Source organism: Nicotiana tabacum, chromosome 22 (genome assembly GCF_000715075.1).
Source record: "Nicotiana tabacum cultivar K326 chromosome 22, ASM71507v2, whole genome shotgun sequence".
NCBI classification, from domain to species: Eukaryota; Viridiplantae; Streptophyta; class Magnoliopsida; order Solanales; family Solanaceae; genus Nicotiana; species Nicotiana tabacum.
Genome location: NC_134101.1, coordinates 203831992 through 203851573, shown reverse-complemented (window position 1 = coordinate 203851573; position 19582 = coordinate 203831992).

Sequence of the window (19582 nt, the reverse complement as noted above, 5' to 3'; positions counted from 1 at the left end):
CGTCACCTTTTCCCGTGCATGTGTAGGCGGCGATGCGCTCTTTGGGATACGAGGTCCTATTGCACTTAGGGAGTTCTGGCATTCTGAACTTCTGTGCAACGGGTTCCGGGATTGCTTCTTCGGGGAATTACTGTCGCATGAACTTCTACGAACCTGACTCGATCCTTTGGGAGAGATCCGCGAGCATCTTTACTATGGCAGGATTGGTTACCAATCCGTTGTTGCTTAATCTCTGAGGTACTTGTTTGGCGGGGGAGCTGTTTTCGGTGATGTTGTGCTGGGAGTCTCCAGGTGGATTTGCAACAGAGCAATAGCCAACTGCTGTGCCTGCAACATTTCAAAAATATTGTGAAGACTCACTTCCTGTGCTTCTTGGGCCGGGGTTTTTTGAGCTTCCTATCGGTCGCTGTGCCGTATGCTTCTGTCAGTGTGAGAAGTTTCATCGACATTCTGTGCGCCCTACAAATTAGCGTCTACTAGAATCGGTCCGGGCGCGTTATCAGGATTCTACGGTGGTGCTTCAGCAGCAGGAACAGGCACGCCATTTTCCCCATGGTCTTCGAGGTTATCGTTTTCGACTCAGTTTACCGAGTCAGACATTTTGACCTGAAATCAAAGGATCTTGGACAAGAAAAAATATGAAAGATAATGTGCGTTTATGCAATGAAACCAGCAAGAAAATAATCACTATTATTTTTAGCCCCATGGTGGGCGCCAAAATATTTACCGTGAAAATGGTAACAACAATTAAATTTGTAAATGGGATTCTAAAAATACGTGATCTATTCTCGGCTAGTTGTTTAGAGCAGTTGATGCTAAAAATATGGAATTTAATGACGAAATGAAAGCTAGAACGGGGTGATACTTGAACCTGAAGGCTTACTGTCCGGGCTTGTTTTATTAAGGGGATACGGGCTAAAGGGGATTTGGGAGAGCCAAGGGACCTGTTGCCCGGGCGCAGGACTGGTCGGTGAAGGGCCTTGGGGTCGACGTTTAGGTTGAGCTCGAGGTATCGGGGATAGTCGGGAATGGAATAACAGTTAGAATATAATCAAGCAAGGCTCTTTATGGCCAATATCGAGTAATAAATGAAGAACAAATATGAAACCGATATAAAACTACTAATGTTAGGAGTTGCCTCGAGCTAGTAAGAACGAACAAGTTTAGAGAGAAAAGAGAGAGAGAGATAGATGTTATTGCACTTGTGGAAAAATAATTGGAGCAACATCAGCTGGTTACAAAGTGGTGTGGGTTCCCTTTATATAGGAGGGGAACTCAGCTACAGTGCAACACACATTAATTGTAAAGTATGGAGACGGGATGGCTAGACGCGCCGCATCAGCATAGGCTCTAGGTAGGCTGGCTCTATCAGACTTAGCCGTGTGCCTTGGGAATTTCCCCTTCTGCTCTAGCATCGACCTTCGTTTTCTTCTAATCAGGTTTCGACGAGCCCCGAGGGAGGGAACTAGTGTCACGCCCCAACCTCAGGAGGCGCGACCGGCGCTCAATCGAATAAACCCAACTGAGCAAGCATTATCAAACACTTCCTACCCAACTCGATACGAATAAGGAAACCATGCTTTCATTCATTTGCTTAGACAAGGAAAGATAGTACATTCTACAAAGTTAGTTCATTTTAAATCACAACATTAATCTGTAATTAAGTTCCCAAGATTACATACAATTACACTTTAGCAAAACGAGAATTTGAATTACATCATAGTTCGTAGACCCATCCAATGTCCGTACATAACCCACACATATGTCTACGAAGCCTCTAAGGATACCCAACACAGCGATAACAATGCCAACGGCAAGACCCCAGCTATACCTCAAAAAGAGACATCTATAACAAAAGACATGTCACAAAACCCCTTGAAGGAGGAAGGGGCTCACCAAGAGCTTGAGAAGAGGATGCTCCGCTACACACGATCGGCACTATCCGCTATGGAGACACCTACATTCATTTAAAAAAATGTAGCACCCCTGGCAAAAGGGACGTTAGTGCCATCGAATAGCACTAGTATGTATAACTGAACACCATCAAATTAGAAAGAACTTTCATACAAGAATAAGAAATCACAAGTATAACTCAAAACTTTTAATGATCACCACATTATCAAATAAAAGAATCATACAACTTTCACATCATTTTCCCATAGCTTTTAGTTTTGGGCATTTCACACTATTCATTATTTGTTCACAATACCATCGCTATCTTGAGCGGAGTCCGATCTCAACCCGATCAGCTAGGTTGCCTCATTTGAGACATATGCTTCAATCACAATCTCATTTTCCTTCTTTCCAGGAATTCATTCACAATACGTTTCCAATACCACTGCTATCTTGAGCGGAGTCCGATCTCGACCCGATCGACTAGGTTGCCTCATCAAGGCATTGTTTCCTTCTCATAAATCAATTCATTTCTCATACATCATTCAGAGCCACTTGGGGCCACGACTTATCAAATCATTCTTGGCACTAGGCTGCATTTTACATCGTTCCCAATTTTCAATATTAGCTTTGCCAGTTAGGACAATAGGTGCACACAAAAGCAATTTAAATTGTGAACATAGATAAGATTTCACGTAGATAGCACAATATATTCAGCTGCAATCTCAATTTAAGGTCTAAACATTTCCAATACATAATTCATACCTTTGCCCCTTTCAAGCTGTCAAGATAGCACGTTGATTATGTTGGGACACATTTTTCACACCCATAGAGTTACAACACCAATTCATGTAAAACAATAAGCAATGCAACAATTCAACTTTAATCTTTCCATGCCCATACAAATACTGATGAAGCTCAATTTCTAAAATACGTGGTTTTAGCCATACATACCTCAATAAAGCTTTCCTTATTCCTTACAAAATTCCGGAACTTTTAGCGCTTCGATATATTGTGTAAGAATTACAAATTAAATCGAGAATTAGAGATGAGATTGAGATTCTAACTTGTTTTGAGCATACTATCATACACTAAAGGTGCATTGTGATCTTAGGCCCTTTTGAGAGAAGTTTCTATCATTTTATACCCCAATTTCTTTCCTTTTTAGTTCACTACCTCCCAATATTCTATGGTGTGATATGCATGCAAGAAATTCATTCTTATACCCATGGATTACTTCACTAGTGATCCCTTATTGCTAAGCATAGGAATAAGAACTGAGGTAATGAAGTCTTACCTCTTGGGATGAAGATTTAGGTGCCCTCACTTGATTATCTTCAAAGATTTGGTAAGGTTTCATGGAGTAATTTGATGGGAAACACTTCCCTCTTTAAGACCCTCTCTCTCTCTCTCTCTCTCTAAAAGCATCAGGAAATATGCTCAAAATGAGCTATAACATCGAATATATCGATAAGGGGTCGGGTTTAAAATTTAGAAAATTAGAGCCCTGAGTCAGGTCTGCGATCACTTTTGCGATCGCAAAGTGGAAATACAGCCCGCAGAATGGACCACAAAAGTGCTCCCAAAATCTGAACACACTGCCTGGGTATGTGCCAGAAATGCGGTCCGCATACCCGTTCTGCGGTCGCATCATGCACCGCAGAACTGCCCCTCACAAAATCCCAAGGGAAACGTGCGATGACTATGCGGTCCACATATCGGTTATGCGATCGCATGCTTGATCGCATATTTGACCTCAAATTTGACCAATACACTGACTCACTTTGTGCCGATTATGCGGTCCACATACCTGATATGCGACCGCATTCTCGACCGTAGAATCGCATTTTCTGGAAAACATTATTTCTTGACTTTTCATATCATAGATCAGTCCAAAAAGGTCCGAGCTTGGCACCACGGGATTCGGGGTTCTGAGTAGGAAATTCACGGGGCCTTACAACTAGGCCGTGGCTCCGCATCCTCGAAGTCTCAAGGCATTCTTCCGAAATGGCTTGACAGCGAGAAATCAAGTCCTCTGATTTTGCTGCATACAATATCGTTACTTGGATCATGTCAAAAGAAAGAATGGATAGACTTAACATACTTGAGCCGATTCTCTTGACAATCCTTCCAACACAGTCAAACACGGCAAAACATGTAACGGCCGATCAAAGTAGGGAAAAATTCGTATGATATTCTTAAGAATGATTATACCGTGCTCCCTTAGATTTTGAAATTCACATTGCATCTTGTAGGAGTTCATAAGAATTCGTTTTGAGAATTCCATCCCTTACTTAAACAAGCATAAAATCAAAAGACTTGGAGTTTCAAATGACATTGTTGGAGTTCCATCCGTAAGCTTAGCATCAAAGGATTTGGAGTTTAAAATGAATTCTTTAAAAGTGTTAGTTGATAGGCCTCACTAATTTGATGACTTAGCCACTTAGTCTTAAGTGTGCCATGTTTCTATTTAATTCAAGAGTCATTTCTTTAGCTTCCATTGGCTGCCACGTGAGGGGTCTTAACTTTATACAAAGATTTTTAATTAATCTCCCACTAAAATTCATTAATTATCCAATCATCTACATAATTAATAATTATTTAAAATTACTTAAAATACTGCTCACTGTTAACATACTTTATACACCTTACTATCATGGTCATGTGGTACTTTGTACAACACTAATATATAAATACAGGGTATTATAGCTTGAACCATATTTTATCTCCAAATGTCAAACTTTGACCAACCTCATTTTCTTCAATTCGCTTACCCTTTTTGTTTACCATGAAAATGGTAATAACAATTAAATTTGATTATGGGACTCTAAAAATACATGATCTATTTTTATGCTAGTTGTTAAGTAGTCGATGCTATGTGTGAGGTTTAGAAACGAGATAAGAGTAAGGAGTAAGGTGATAACCAAACCGATAGGTTAACAATCGGGGCCTCGAGCTTATCGATTCGGGGGTCTCGAGATCTATTCCAGAGCTCGTCTGTGAGCTATCTAAGGTGATCAGAGAATTTCTAACAGTTATAATAAAATCAACGAAGGCTCTTTATGGCCAATGATAAGCAATAAATGATGAAAAATAATGAGTATAGTAAATGGAAGCAATAATATCAGGAGAATATGTTAGAGAGTAGAGAGAATGTTCTTGTGTATTTCGTGTGGAGCAATTGAAGCAACAGAGAGTTACAAAATGAAAAAGATCCCCTTTATATAGGAGGGGAGTCCCAACATAGTACAGAAATGCATTAATTACAAAGATATGGAGATGGGACAGCTAGATGACGCCCTAATTCGAGTTTAGAGTAGTCCACTAGGCTCTGTTAGTCCTAGCTGTGTGCCTTGGGAACTCCGCATTTCTACCATTACCGTAATCATTACTGCCTCGAGGTCGAGTGTCGACGACCCTCGAGAGAGGATACTCGGCCGTGGCCTCGAGCCTTCGAGATGGTCTTTCGAAGTGCCTTAATGGCGAGAAATTGGACCCTCCGATTTCACTGTATATAGATAGTTCCCACGTTTCCTAGAACAAAGTGATAGGAAACGATTTTGCGCTTCCATTCCGAGGGCATCATCACTGGACGTCAGCATATCAGAGCGTTAAATACCATTCCCAAAAAACTGTGCAAGGGTCACCGTCAAACACGACTATCGAGAAGCCTACGAGCCGTTACTAGTTCGTCCCTTTTGCTACCCACACGGCTCCTATAAATGCACCAGTCATTTGATAATTCTTACTTTCTCAGCATCTTCAAATTTGCAAAACTAAACTCATCCCCATTCATATCCTATCTTCTTATTTTCTTAGAGAAATTTCACCATCATCATGGCTAAAACATCCAAGGCGGTTCCTCGGAAAGACGAGGCTGCCTCTTCATCATGCACGTCTAAAGGGAAACCCAAAGTGATACCAACCGTCAGACAATGTACTCCCACCGAGCTTGACATGCCGAAGGACTTTATCATCGACAAGACCTCATCTACATCGGGCCGATGTGAACACATGTCCTTGTATATTAGTGTTGTGACCAACATAGGGAAGGTGAAGAAAGACTGTCAATGGGAGGAGGCAATGGAGGTGGAGATTCCCCGCCCTAATGAGAACATAACAAATTACAAGTCTGGTTTCCTTCATGTATATACTTACCCATTCACTTTGGGTCTGGTCGATCCTCATAAAACCTCTCCCCCAGAGATAGATCCGGTTATCCTTGATTTTTGCAACAAATATCAAGTGATGCTTGGTCAAATCTATTCTTCTTTCTAGAGGATAGTCTTGATGCTCCACCATTTCTCTGATGGGGTTGAGGGCTATACCTTTACCCTCAACCATTTGATTAGGTTTTATAGACCTCAATTTTATCGAGGTTTGACCAGGCTTCACCACCGATCCAAAAAATCATTTTTCTCGTGCACCGACAAAGACAAAGATCACGGGTAGATGAGTAGGTTTGTCTGGGTGAAGACCTCGGACATTATTCCAATCGGGAGGATGCCATTTCCATAGAAGTAGAGCACACAGAGTAAGTATTTTTTTTCTTCGCACATGTTTCACAATTTTCTTTCCTCCTTTCCGAAATATGATCTCTTATGGTTTCTACAGCTACCGCTTGGTATCCCAAAGCAGTCCCGAATCTGCTGAAATGGATCGAGCGGTTGGATACCACGTTCCTATATCTTGTCCGATCTTGTCCCGACTTGGCCAAGAAGCGGTGGGTGGCCAAGAATCATGGTAAAGTTTTCCTTGCCACCTATGTCTTAGCCTTATGTTTCTCCCCGTATACTTTGTGTTGATAAGTTATGGTTACCGTGCTCGTGTAGGACTTGGTGAGAGTATGCAGATGAGGCCACCTCCTGGGGGCGAGATGGAGGCTTCGAAACCTGCTTAGAGCAAGAAAAGAAAGTGTAATGTGGAAGTAGATCCTCCTATGGCAAAGAAATTTATGTCATGCGGGCCTCGATCCGCCACTATGACCTTGGCTTCAACTTCCGGAGCAAGCCTCAGTGCTGAGGATGAGGATAATGATGAGGGCAAGGGCCGATTGGTACGGAGAATGAGTCGGGTGTGGGAGCCTTGCAGGCACCTTGATCGAAAGCCGCTGAATCGGTAACGGCTGACTCAGGTCGGTCCTATTTGGTGAAGACCCTAGAAGAGGGTGTCAATGTGGTTTCGAACCCTATGGCCGGATATGGTGTAGTTTTTGCTAGGGGGACCGTTGCTGCTCGTCCCGAAGGGTCTTGACCCGAAGCTTTTTGGGGGCAGGAGTTGCCCATCGGGGGCATCGATAACATATGTGATTTAAGTTCGGGCCCAAAGTTCTCGTCAGGGGAGCTAAGGGATACTTAGGATGTGAATACGGCCAAAGCCGGGGGTCCTATCAAGGGGGGAGGCATGCTTGGCAACATTCTTGACGATGTTAGCGATAACATCGAGCTCGATTCTACTGGCGCCATCAAGGCAACGGAGAGGTTCTTGCTGCAGGTGTGATAGCTGCTTTATGTATATTTCCTTTAGTCTCGAGCATTCTTCTTTATTCTTCTAACTCTTCTGTTTTGCCATAGTGTAAGGAGATGTATGATCATGCCCTCTCCAGGGTTCATGAGGAGCTTTCATGCCGTGAAAAGGAGGTTAAGAGGCTGACCTTGAGACTATAAGAGTTGGAGGCTTACTCTGCCCAAAAGGAGAAAGAGTCAGGCGAGCTCCGGGCTGCTTTGGAGGGAGCACTCCAAGAAAAAGCTGATCTTGCTGAGTAGGTATTTCATTATGCATGAATCAACCCTTCGTTCCCATAATTCGATACTAACTAGCTTACCTTTCCCTTCTTTGATCGGGCAAATGGATTCACTGATCGGGCAAAAGAATGTGAAGATCCTTGGGCTGAGGGAACGAAATGAGGTAGCAGCCTCGGAGTTGGAATCGACCCATGGTCTTCTCCAAAATGCTCGAAAGAAGGTTGTTGCGCTAACTGCGTCCAAGTCCGATATCAAAGGAAAACTTGCTACTTATCTGCAGGACGTAACCACGATGACTCAAATAGCCCATAATATATCGATATAGGCCAAGCTGAAACTGGCTCGAGCTATCAATCATGCTAGAGCAAAGGCAATGAGGGAAGCCTTAGAGGGGGTAGGAGCCAGAGGTGTCGATCTTTCAACCGAGATTGAGGAGGCATGAGAGTTGGAGAGAACATTGTCGCTCTTGATCGCTCCAGATGAGGATCCTGGTAATGGTTCAGAGGATAGTGGCAATGAAGAGTAGACCTTGTGTCACTTTTTTTTCTTTCCGCGTACGTACTCCCGGGGGAATGAGTTTTGTAAAGATGCCCCTTGTAAATATATTTTTGGAAATGCAAAAGGGTTTTTCTGCTCTAAGTCTTTCCATTCTTTATATCCCACCACTCTTTCGGAGTTAACCTTTGAAATTCAACATTAACTCTTTGGAGCCCAAACATGGAGCGATCAGGACCCCAAAATCGGGTCCTGTCTTGAAGTTAGGTCGAAAACTGTTTTGGGGATGGTGCTTGTGATAGCGAGAAACCCTCAAGGTCTCAACACCTCTCGAATTTTGTGAGATAGCAGTGTTTGTGCGATCTCGACCCCGGGAAGGGGGGGGGGGATCCCACCACTTTATTTCCTAAGAAAAAGGTGACGTTAATATGACCAAAATTAATTGGCCCTTTGGGTAGGCGAGCAACCACTGCTTTGCCCCTATATATTCGTTCACTTGCTTCTCACGTAGAGATTCTGCTACTCGGAGTAATTATTTCTTCCATAGAACTTGGTGCTTTGTGCTAGTTCTCCCCACAACTTAAAATCTTTGCCCAAATCTATACCCTCATCCGCTTATTTATCGTAGCCATGACTGCTTCGTCGACATCCGCCCACCAAGAAGAGGGGAGTTCTGCCTCTATTCCGCATCCGGTCGGTGGTAGTCTACCGGTGCCCGGTGAGCGGGCCTCGAGTTGTTTTGTCTCAAGGAGAGACTTTATGTTGGAGAGACCTCCCAATGTTCAAAAACATCGGGAACATACATCGAGGTTCATCTCATCAGTCGGGGAGGAACACCTCGAAATGATTAGAAAAGACTGTAGATAGGGAGGAGTGGTACTGCAAGTACCTTCCTCTGAGAAGAGCATCATGACTTACGTCGAGGGGTTTTTAAGTGTGTATACATATACTTTTACGTCGGGTCCCCCCGACCGGGTCGTGCTTGAGTTCTGTCGTAGATAACGGGTTACCTTGGTGCAGGCTCACCCATCCTTTTGGAAGATAGTGTAGGTGATACAATATTTTGCAGATAAGGTCGGGCTCGAATTTACCCTCAATCATCTCATGAGGTTATATAGGCCACTGCGTTATTGGGGTTTGATTACTCTGCAGCGTCAATTCACCCGGTCTCATGCCGTTAGCAGCGAGGGGGGCGAGGACTGGGATGGATGAACCAGTTCATTCGAGCACGGACGATCAATATCATTCCTGGAGAGTTTCTTCCCTTTTCTGAGAAATGGAATTTCACATGTAAGTTTCGTACCTGTAATTTTTATCACTTTGACTGGAGGCGGTCTCCATAGAGACATTTTTCTATTTCATTTTCTTTTGTAGCGAATCTTTGGTAGCCGAGCGAGGTCCCTGATTTGGCCGAATGGTCCCGAAAGCTGGCAGCTTGTTCGACCTATGATAAATGTAGGTGGCGAGACCTGTCCAAGGGGAGATGGGAGGAAAAGTATCACGGTAGGTGCTTGGTGGCTTATTTCCCTAAAATGGTACCTTTGTTTTCAGTGTACTAACTTAGTCGCTGCAGGTATTGGAGATTTTTCCGAGATGAGGCCATGCCCCCTTGGGGAGGAGGAGAGACTGCCGACCTTGGGGTCAGGAGTCGATGATAAACAAAAGAGGTCTTTGGGGTGTGAGGAGGCTCGCAATGGGGAGAATCCTTCTCAGAGGTTCAAAAGAGGCTATTCGGCCAATCATCCGACTTTGGAGGCCTCCATTTTCGAAAGAACATTCCCCGTTTCTGCTGAGGGTACTTCAAAGAGCTAAGAGCACGTGGTGCCTCCCACTAAAAACGTTTCAGAGGACACTAAGCCGTCGGACATTGGCTCGGCCTTTGGTGAAGCTCAGTGGCTCGGACTATTCTGGTTTCACACTCTTCCTTTCTTAATGAATTTTCTTTTGAAGGCCTTTGACAAGTTTAAGTCCGAGCTTCTTCGCTATGAGGCCAGGCTGTGGAAAGTTTTGGATAGGGAGAAATCCCTTAAGCTTCTTTGTACGAGAAAGGAAAGCGAGCTGATATCCCTGCGGTGTGAGGCGGATCGAAGCAAGAGCTGTGAGTGCCACCTCGAAAGATAGGTATCCAGTATTTCATGTTAACGTATGCTCCTCCTTTTATCTTCGGAGATTAATGTTTCGATATTCCAATTGGAGAGCAAAACGGAGGAGCTGGAACGACTTTGAGGCGAAGTTGGCCAGGCCAAATGTGAGTTTAACGAGCTGCAGGCTCATGTAGATGCCCAAGTGGCGGCCAAGGAGAGTGCTTTGGATTAAGCTTCAACCCTTGAGGTGCAAATCCGGACTGCTTGTGCGAATGATTCTACACGAGCGAACATGATCTCGAGGCTCGAGTCCGAACTTTCAAAGGCGAAGGACGAGGTGGTAAATACCTGTGCCGAGGCTGTAATGAGCAGCACTAGGGCAGACCAGAAAGCGATGACTTATTTGAAGAGCACTTCCACTACTAGTGCTAAGCTGAGGAGAACTCTTGGTTGTGCGAGTAGTAATAAAGAGTAAGCGAACTGCAAATTTCGAAGAAATTCACGCCATGGGCTTTGATCTTTTGGAAGATATCGAGCAAGCCAAGGCGGAGGAATATGATGCCAAATTCCTTCTGCCCGATGCCAAAGATTGCGAGGACAGGGCCGTCGGGCCATAGTCCCCAAAAGGGGATGTTTATTTTCTTTCTCTATCTTTTTATATAGTACTTTCACATTATGCTGTAAATTGATCTTGTATTTTATTACATGTGTGTATGAGGGGGAAACCTCACGATTTTGTATCTTATGGGCTTCTGTTTGACTAGATTTTAGCCAGATCAATTGTCCTTTGAGTTGGTAGGAATCCTTAGATTCGTGATATGGCCTTGGGACTCACTAGACTGGCATGTAGGCTCTTACGTGCTTGGTCGATGCAACCTTTTAGATGGCCTGGCAATAATGGATCTTATGCCTTGGGTTGGAGTGACCATTTAGTGTAAGCTGACATTTGAGCTCTTACACTTTTGCTTTTGGGCATTTTACTTAACTATTTTAGGTTCAGTCTCCGAATCGGATTTTGACTCGAGCTCATTCGACCCTCAAGTTTTGTATTTGTGCGGTCTAGCAACAATGGCTCTTACGCCTTGCCCTTAGGCATATATAGTCAACTATTTTGGGTTCAGTCTCTGAGTCGGGTTTCAACTCAAGCTCATTCGACCCTCAAGTTTTCAGATTTGTGTGGGTCGGTGACAATGGCTCTTACACCTTGGGTCGAAGCGACCTTTTATGTGGGCTGGCAATAATGGCTCTTAAGCCTTGGGTCGAAGTGACCTTTTATAGGCTTTGGTTTTCCCCCGTCAAGGACTTTTGAGATTGTGTTTTCCTGACTCTTCGATGGTTTGATAAAAACCTCGATTATGGGTCATTATGTGGCGATGATTGAGCACCTCAGGAGGTTTGGCTCGGTGGCTGAGTAGCTCGAAGCCTGTAATTTGGAGCTGACATGGTCGAAGCTCTTTTGCCTATGTCGAGGGTAGCCTATTTAACTGGTTCTTTTCGAAGTAGATTTAAAGTAATTGAAGGCCTATGATTTTGTAGCGACGATTAGGCATCCTCGAGTCGCGTTAGTTTGGCTGGTACAACCTTATGACCATAGTCATTTGTGCTTGGCCGGAGCCATTTTTGATCCCGAGTGAAATAATTTCAGCATCTATATCGAGGGTATGCCTTTTAGGGGTCTTACAAGTTCGATATATAGCCTTAACTTTGAGATCGGGTTTATGCCTTTAGTAAGGTCTTACAAACATTTCATGCCTTTGAGGTCTTACAGTTTTTAGATACTTGGTACAATTATGGTTCATGCCTTGCTTGAGGTCTTACAGATACTGTTGCTGCCTTATGTAGGTCTTACGAGACCGAGTCTGCTCGCTTGTGGTCTTATGGCCTCAGGTTTTTTAATGAATGGTAATTGGCAAAAGTATCTGAGTCATCGAGGGTATTCTGGCTTGGGAGCCGTTACTTCACAAACTTGGTATTACCTCATCGAGGGCTTACGTTTTAGAGATTCCGACCCCGAGGTAGTGGGATTTTTGAGATTTTGACGCCAGTCCACGAATGTTTGGGACACTTTCAGCCTTGGATACGTTTTGTGATTTTCATGTTTCCTCGCTGAGGGCTTATGAGTTTGGCATACCAACCCGGAGGTCGTTTAGGTGTTGAATATTTGAGGCCAGTCCCCGAGTGCTCGGGATGTTTTATCAGAGGAGTCATTTTTGCAAAGATGCCTAATTTCTTTTGGAGTGTGAAATGCTTTGATAAAAGTTATTCTTCGATTACTTGGTACAAGTGTACATGTTTTCGCTGTCGGGGGCCTAGCTTATACGGACACGGTTCGTTCGACCGTTTGGCCCGGTGCATCATTTTCCTATTGGGACCGCATTTGGCGTTTCTTGGCTTTTCCGAGTAGATGGCCTTCCGGGGGGATGACCCCCAGCGTTCGAGGTTGATTGCAAAAGAAGCCTTGAATACTTGTCGAGTCGTCCTTAGGTAGCATATGAATGTTGCCTCGTTAAAAACCTTGCCGGCAAAACTCTTTTTGAGATAAAATCTTGGCCGAAGGAAAAGAGTGCAACGTATGCTTTAAAACCTTAAGGTCTTCGATCTGGGTTAGCGTTCTGACTGCTTTGGTCGGGTACCTGTACAGGGGTTAGTGTGAAATATAAAATGAAAAGAGAGAGGGTTATACCTTATTGTGGCATGCGACGTCGACATTTCGAGGTCCGATATGTTCTACTCGCTTGTGATGAGGACGCGGTAGATCCTCTGCTTTGCTTAACCGATATTAACCGAAGATGTAGTTTGATTACCCTTTGTACCCTTTGTTGCGCCCCTTTTTTTCCTTTTGGAAATCGGGTTTATGACATTTTGGTATGGGACAACTCATTCCTTTTGGGAACTAGATTTTGCATTTGAAGAGTCGCCACCTAATGATTTAAGGTGCATTAGGACACCTATAAGGTTCATTTCTAAGTTTGTTTGATAACCAGAGATAGGGTAAGGGCTTGAAATTATCTAAAGGGGAAGGTGTTAGGCACCCCTCAGGATCCACTAGTGTGGTTCCCCGCCAGACAGTTTTGTGAATTTTATACAATTAGTAGATAGGCAAATATAGGCTCAAATAGTAGGGGATTTAAGTTTGAACACACAAGAGTTTGAACACAATTAAAAGGCGAATTTTGAAAATGAGTTATAGTTCTACAAATACTTGAGAATATAAAAGGAGGGGGGTCCTAGGTTTATTTATAATATGGATCACATCAATGCAATACCCGGTATGATACTCCACAAAGAGGGGCTACGCGTGGTATTGATGTACCGGTCATCATATCCATATCTACCCTTTCCCACCCCGTGAAGGTAATTAAAGCGAGGGTTGGTCTCGACCCCTATTGCATGATGTTAACCCTCCCTTCCTATCAATCCCGGAGGAATTTAGGACTCCTATCCTATAAAAGGAGGTTCTAGGAAGAACCTCAAGTTTAAAGGTAAAAATACTAAGGCGACATATAATTATCAAGTAGGGCTTCAATTAAAGGGAGCATGGAAGACAAATGAAAGGCCCAAATATACCTCCACGGGTAATAAACATAGACAACATGACTCATACACAATTAAGGTCCACATTCAGATCCTAACAAGGTTTTTAAGTGATAACAGTAAATCGAATTTACTACATGACTCAAAAAAGAAGTCCGAATAAGGTTTGCCTACTAATTTTAGGCCTGTTAATCATTAAGCAATACATACAAAGAGGCAGTTTCCAGTTCTATAAGAGATTGGATACCTAAGGCTTGCCTAAGCATTTACCAGAACCATTTAGAAGTTCAGAAGTCGTTTTTGCCTTAGAGCATGCTGTTCTAGGTGTTATAAAATTCAAGGATTGTTACCAGTTTATTTTAAACATGATAATCTAATGTGAAGCTATTTCTTTACCTCTTTTATAATAAGCAGTTTACACTAAGTGTGAATGCAAGTACGAATGAGATGCTAAAACATGGTATCTAAGATGCATGTATAAAGCTCATGATGGTTTGTATGCACCATTTCCTAAAGCAGGATTTCTAAATGCAGAAGAGGATTGCAGAATTTCCTAAAGTAGGATTTCTAAATGCAGAAAAGGTTATAACATTATAGAGCATGTTGTCAAATGTGCAAAAGTAGCCATCTTTGTTTTAATAACCATTTATCCTAAAGCAGGATTTCTAGATGTACATGGCAACGCATAACATAATAGTAAAGTGCTAATCATTAGCAGATTTCAACATATGATTTTTTGTAATGGTGTACATGCTGAAACAATAAACATGCGATCTTAAGAGCATGATTTCTAATGCATGTATGAACCCTAAGCATGGTTTCTATTGCACAATTAGGAATATAAACCTAATAACATGTTTTCTACCCTTAGCATGCATATTAACCCATCCCTTTTCACTAGACAACCCAGTACTTGTTTACAATAAGTTATTACAAACCAACATTGAAATGAATTACATAAGTAGCAAAGAAAAAAATAAGAAGTTACACTATAGGAAGCCTGATTAGGACTTCCTCCTTGAGTTATGTAATAAATCACTTCAAGTGTCAAGATTGTTCCATTGTCTTTCTCATATCCAGGTGTGTCAGAGTTCCCTAAGGATCTCAAGGGATCCCGAGCAGTGCTTACACCCAGATTTCATAGCCAAGATAGAATAAGTATAGTATGGAAAGGCCAGCTTTTATGTGTCAAAGTTCAGAGGGAGCTCCAGGGTCCCAAGGCAAGGGTCACACAAAAGGGGCAGAACCTAGTGGTCTAAGAGTATATGTGAGAGTGCTTGACATAGATTTAAAAGAGTTGAGTTGGTAACAGTTTTGAAAATGATTAGTTTAAAATACGTTTGCAACAACAACATAAGAGTTACTTAGGGAAAACAGTTTTAAAAGGGGAAGGGGATAGGAGAAACAACTTGGAACAACCCATCACACACACAGAACAAGTTCAAAGAATAGTTCAGTTTCAGAAGTTACAAATAGGAAGTAGGGGTTGGGGACATATATGCCCAAATTAGAAACACATAAACATGGATGAGAAGAGGTGCATATAGACCAGCAAGTACAAAGAACAAGTAGGGACTGATTGGTCTCCATAACAGAAACGATTACTTCAAAGAGTTAACAAGGGAATCATGCTTGAAATTAGAATAGTAACAAGACATAGGGACAGGGTATGTGAGTAGTCATGCAGGGGGTTATTACACATAATTAGTCATGAGTTAGTGTTAACCAAGTACATTAGGAGACATATTAGTTGAGGGACATAAACCGGAACTCAAGTAGACATATTGATTACATTTGAATAAGAGAGAGCAGAACTTAAGCATGCTGAATAAAGCAGTAAACAAGAAGGGCATTTAAGCAGCATGAGCCATTAAGTCAGTGCAGAAAGAGACAAGGATTGACAAACAATGGGGGCACATCGAGTTGAGTTTCAGAATTGAACTAGGAACATACTAGTTTTGGAAGCAAAGTGCAGAAAAAGTAAAGCAAGTAGAGTTCCACAGTCTAGCCTTGGCCTTCAGTAGTAGAGAAAGAAGAGAGAGTTTGAGTGTGTATGTGTGTGTTCTGAACTTATTATTCGTCTGTTAAGACTGTAGAAGAGAGTCATTTATATAGTTGTTTGAAAACTAGTTCAAATAAGGCAAGAATCAATTCTTTAGTAATTATAGAACTTAGCATAAAAATTGGTTCGAATCTCCCTTTGATTAAGGGAGTCAATGTGAATGGTAAAGGGCAGGTGACAAGTAACGAAAGAAATCATACACGGCTGGAGTATAATAAGTAAGAAAAGATTTCAAAAATAGTACCAATATAGAACATGTAATTAAGGCTAGGTTCAAAAGGTTTTCAAACTAAGGAGACAATAAGTAGCAATGCAGACAAACCAAGGAGAATTAATTAAGGTAAGCAACTAATCAAATCAAGTGGAAAGGTAGGGGTCGAGATTCAGTAACATAGAGTAGGACCAAATTCACAAAGCCCTGATTAAGGACTCAACTTAGTAGAAAAATAAGTATCTTAACAAAATAGGGTAAGGAAATCAATCAGCTTAACAAACGGGCAAAACTTTTAGGGTTTTTTGAAAGAAAATTTCCAATCACCATAGATTAAGGAAACCTGACTTGATCAAAAGGGAGTCATGACTCTATACTTTCAACATATAAATAGAGGAAGTCCATAGATGTAGCAAGAAAACATATTTGAAGCATAGTCACAAAAAGAAGCAAAAGATGAACAAATAAAGTGAACACAGTCATGCAAAAGCGACATATGTAGGCTAAGGATTCAGGAAAACATATTCGAAGCAGGGTAATCTTAGGACTCAAGTAAGCATGCTAACATACAGACACTGAGTAAAGAAAGCAGACTAACACTCAGAGAGGCAAAGTAAGGAAAATTACAGAAACAAAGTAAAGAAAATCTTAAAAGAAAGGGCTTTTAACAGAGTCAAGTTAAAAGTAGTAAGAGCACAAAATCGATCAAAACAAACAAGGGAAAATGTTTAATCATAACAAAATTAGTTATAACATGCGTAAAAGAACTCCAAGAAACCTAGTTTTAGAAAAGAATGACTAAAATCGAAATAGTTAGTTAAAAACAAGAGATTTTATAGGAAAAAGCTTGATAATACTTGAATCATCTCAGATCTAGAAATATCTGAGAAGAATCAAACAACAATGACTTTAGGGTTTCGAAAAATAGTAAAGATGAAGAAAAATTGATTAAAAAACTCATGGATACACCTAGATCTAAGACAGATCTAAAGAAAAGTGAAAATTCTCAAGAGCTAGGGTTTCAGAAAACCTTGAGAAGATGAGAAACCTTTAGAACGTTACCGGTTTTAGCCGGAAAAGTCATGGATCCTACTCGAACAACAATGGATGGCCGGAAAATGGCACGAAAGACCATGGATAGAATCTCGGAGAGATTTGAACAAGGTCTGGACTAGATCTCTTTGAGATCCTTCCATGAAATCACAAAAACAAGCAACTAGGAAACGTAAGAGACAAGTATATGTCTCAAATAACACTAGGAACCCATGAATCGAGTGAGGATTGGAAGGATTAGGGTTGGTTTGGGTGGCGGCGAATAGGGTTTGGTCTAGGTCTTAGAGAGAGTTGGAGAGGGAAGGGGTTTTCAGGGCGGCTATTTGGTAAAAATGACTTAGGGTTTCGGGGGTAGGTTAGATAAAAAAGGAAGGTATCGTTTTGGACAGTTGATCTCTTGAGATCAACGACCAATATTGGTTCCGGGCTGGGCGGGTTATAGAAGTGGGTTGGGTTAATTGGGTCGGGGTTTCAATTGGGTCGGGGTTGTATTTAGTTATAATTGAAATACAAATGTGGCTATCATTTAAATAGCCAATATTTCGCTTTTTAATTTATAAAAAATAGTAAGTACTTTTTGAAAATAATTTAAAATTGCTAAAATGATTTAGAATACATAATTAGCAATTTAAAAATACAGGATCCAATTTTATGCTTATAAAACATAATTAAATCTTAAAAAGGGCTAATATTGCAATTATGTGCAATTTAAATTTAAAAATACTAAATATAATTATAAAAAATATATAAAAATTACATTAGCCATATTTTTGCATAAATATAGAAATCCAATAGATGAATTATCAAAACAATAATTTTGAAAATAATTATTGGGGATTTTATGGATAAAAAGGAAAAAATAAATCAATTTAAAAACCTTAAAATTATGGGAAAAATAAATAAAACCTTGGGCATGATTATATATGCATATATATGCTATTTTGAAGGTATTTTGCATATTTAAAATATATAAGAAAAATTGGGTATCAATACCATTTGCGGGTGAAGGTATTGGTGCCGGCTCCACATCGTGCACCGCGAGCATTTCTCTCGCCGAATGTTGTTCCCCGTAGACGATTTTAATCCCATCCTTTATCAGGAATTTCATCATTTGGTGGAGGATGGATAGTATTTCTCTCATGCAGTGTATCCACGGCGGTCCGAACAAGGCGTTGTACCTCATGTCTCCTTCGATGACATGGAATTTGACGTTTTGGGTTGTGCCGGCCACGTCGAATGGGAGGGTGATTTCTCTTTTTGTTGTTTCACTTGCCAGTTGAATCCATTGAGGACTCGAGTGGCGGAAGTAGTCTGAGTTGCTCTATTACCCTCGACCTGGTAATGTTTGCCGAGCTACCTGGATCCACGAGTACACGTTTTATTTGAAATGTATTTACGAGAAAAGAGATTATCATTGCATCATTGTGAGGTTGAGACAATGTCTCAGTGTCCTCTTCACCGAATGTGAGGGCATCCTCGGGTATGTACCCCAGGGTTCACTTTTCTCTGGTGATGGATATTTTCGTCCTTCTCATCACGGGTTCCTATGGGGGCATCAATGCCTCCCAAGATCATGTCGATGAAATGTTGCAGCTCATTCATTTTGTTCTTCTTGGCCACCTCTCTTTCCCGGAACTGATTTTTGGCTCGATCGCTGAGGAATTCCCGGAGATGACCTTTGTTAAGTAGTCGGGCTACCTCTTCTCGGAGATGGTAGCAATCCTCGGTCCTGTGGCCGTGCGTGTTGTGGAATTCATACACTAAGTTATGATTCCTTTGTGAAGGATCTGATTGTATAGGCCTAGGCCATCTGGTATCTCTGATTTTATTGATGGTGAATATGATGTCTGATATATCGACATTGAAGTTGTATTCAGATAAGAGAGGTGCCTCCGTTGGCCCTGCATTTCTATCGAATCTGGCTCTGTTGATGAGTCCTCGAGGATTCTATCCTCAATCTATCTTTCGATCGTTGTGAGGTGGGTTGTGCTTCAGGGCAATTCTTCTATCTTCGGGAGTGGATGTCCGACCAGGTCACAGCGGGATACTCGACCAAATTCTGTTTCATCTGCTCTGAAGCCACTGAGCTTCGTTCATTAAGACCTTGAGTGAAGGCCTGCACTGCCCAGTCGTCAGAGACCAGTGGTAATTCCATTCGTTCCATTTGAAAGCGAGATACAAATTCTCGCAGCATCTCGTTATCCCTTTGCTTAATTTTGAAGACGTCGGATTTCCTTGTGGCCACCTTGATGGCTCCAGCATGTGCCCTTATGAAGGAATCCGCCAGCATGGAACATGAGTCTACAGAATTTGGGGCCAGGTTGTGATACCACATCATTTCCCCTTTAGAAAGTGTTTCCCCGAATTTCTTCAGCAGTACATACTCAATCTTGTCGTCCCTTAGGCCGTTTCCCTTTACCGCAAAATGTAGGCGGGGACATACTCGTTGGGATCCGAAGTTCCATTGTATTTTGGAAGGTCTGGCATTCTGAACTTCTTTGGGATG